This window comes from Bubalus kerabau, chromosome 14, assembly GCF_029407905.1.
Source record: "Bubalus kerabau isolate K-KA32 ecotype Philippines breed swamp buffalo chromosome 14, PCC_UOA_SB_1v2, whole genome shotgun sequence".
NCBI classification, from domain to species: Eukaryota; Metazoa; Chordata; class Mammalia; order Artiodactyla; family Bovidae; genus Bubalus; species Bubalus kerabau.
Window position 1 is genome coordinate 82,558,525 of NC_073637.1, and position 2,186 is coordinate 82,560,710.

A 2,186-nucleotide genomic window follows, 5' to 3' on the forward strand; every position below is an offset into this window, starting at 1 on the left:
TAAAACAGACAAAATATCTGTTAAGCTTTCTGCTTAACTTAACTTCTGCTCTTGCTTAACTTCAGTTGTCTTGATTTCTTTGTCTCTCATTCCACAACAGTTGGAAATTGTCTCACAGTTAATGACAACATAGAAAATCAGACACACTTCTCAATGTCTTTTGTATCTTGAGGATCTTGGTTTCTCTAATTCTGACTGGGTTAGTTAGACTTGTACTTCCTATTTTCATATCTCCTTAGCCCTACATGGCTGCCAAAAGTTCTGAGATTTTGCTTTCTGTTTAGTCTTTATGCCCTCGGCCATTTGGCAATAATCTCAAGGGAAAAATTTGTGGAAAACAGGGCTCATCTTCTGTATTCCTTTTATTAGGATATCGCCCTAACAATTGCTGACTGTCCTGGATACTCTACAATGCCTCCAATCAGTAAGGTTTTTCAGTTTGTTTGTTTGATTTTCTGTTTTTAAATGTAGACTTTACAGTTGTTCTTGGTGGAAAATCAATTCAATATAAGCTAGTCACATAATTATATAGACAATTTTAATTTCAGAAAAGCATTGTTAAGAAATTCTGAAAGTAGATTTTTATATTATCAAATAGAAAACCAATGATTTAGTAATATTATTTAAAGGGAATTTTGAGTGACAAAAAGATTAAAGAAATATTATTTGAAGTAAATACATTAAAATATCAACAAATTCATATAATGATTCTTTGAAGCTTATATATTATTGGGGATATCCTGTTCATTGTAAAATTACATTTCATTATTGAAAGTACATTTACCACCTTGAGTTTGTTTTACGTGAGGCAAAAGACAAAATAAGCACGGCTATAATATTGTACTTATTATTACCCTCTTCTGGTTGTGTTCTTTCCTGACTTCATATCTGAAATAATATGAGCACTCGGAAGCTCTGTGAGACTGGCCGGCGTGTACTTTGCTGCCTTTGTGTTGACCACAGCCCAGGCTGGAGTCACCCTTGTGCTGGGCCCTCTGTCCATCGATGTTAATGATTATGCGTATCATCCTCAGATAAAGTCCACAAAGAGCCGCCCTCATATAGTCCACATAACTGCAGATAGAAGGTTCAAGAAAATTCATAATATTGTTAATGTTTATGTTAAATCTTAAAAGGACAACTTTATCACTTTCATGAGAAAGAGATTAGCATGCTCTTTAGATAGATTCTGCATTATGGCTTATGGATCAAAAGCCATGTGTGATAATAAAATCACATTTAAGCATTTTCTAGAAAGTGTCTAATATTATAGCAGTTCTTAATATAGGTTTAACTCACAGACATTTAATAAGTATCCCAATCCATGTTTGTGAGACGTTATGCTTACCTGTGAATTAGGCACTTTTTCCTTCAAGAAGGGATGTTGTCTTATGTCACAGCAATAAAGATGAGGAAGAAACTCTGGGACTGCAGGAAAACATCGGAAGATAAGAATTAAGTAGGAAGTACAAAAATAAAACCATCTTGCTTTTCATAATTAGGAAAATCGTTATCCTAACCCCTGAGTCGGAGAAGGCAATGGCACCCCACTCCAGTACTCTTCCCTGGAAAATCCCATGGGCAGAGGAGCCTGGTAGGCTGCAGTCCATGGGGTTGCACAGAGTCGGACACGACTGAAGCGACTTAGCAGCAGCAGCAGCAGCCCCTGAGTAATCTTCCACCCTCTTCTCTCAGATGTGCCAATCTTGCTGCGATGGCATCCGCCTCCAGCACACCCGGACAGCCACCAACCCGCTCCCCGCGTGCTAATGGAACCTGTACTGACCACCGGGCCACACTGCGGAAGGCAGGGCACGTAGATCGTCACAGCAGGTCACAGGACCGGAAGCGTTTCATTAGACTAGGTCATGGAGAGGATGTGACCACGGTTAAAGCATGAGCTGGACCCAGGCGATCAGTGTCCTTAGCCTGTGCCCTGTACTTGAAATGGACTTTCAGCCCACTGTCCTCATACCTAGAACCACTTCAGGGTCGCAGCCTTGAGAAAGTAATGTGCTATTGAGACCAGCTGCCCTGGACAGTGACTAAACGCTGTTAAGGCCTCAGAGCATTCTGTTTGTCGGGTACAGAGGTCTATTCACTTTTGCAGCTGCCTAAGACAGGCCTCAAATGTAAGTTTCCTTGCTTATTATAACTGCCACCCACCAAAAAAAATTAAACTACGT

The 2,186-nt window shown here is 39.8% G+C and overlaps 1 long non-coding RNA gene across 1 annotated transcript; it reads right to left on the reverse strand.

The window, feature by feature from the left end:
* Nucleotides 1-737: 737 nt before the first annotated feature.
* LOC129627362 (uncharacterized) lies at nt 738-1,803 on the reverse strand. The gene is made up of 3 exons (XR_008702583.1): nt 1,521-1,803; nt 1,349-1,428; nt 738-1,074 (listed from the first exon to the last, which is right to left on the reverse strand). It is a non-coding gene; the product is annotated as an uncharacterized LOC129627362 (long non-coding RNA).
* Nucleotides 1,804-2,186: the final 383 nt, after the last annotated feature.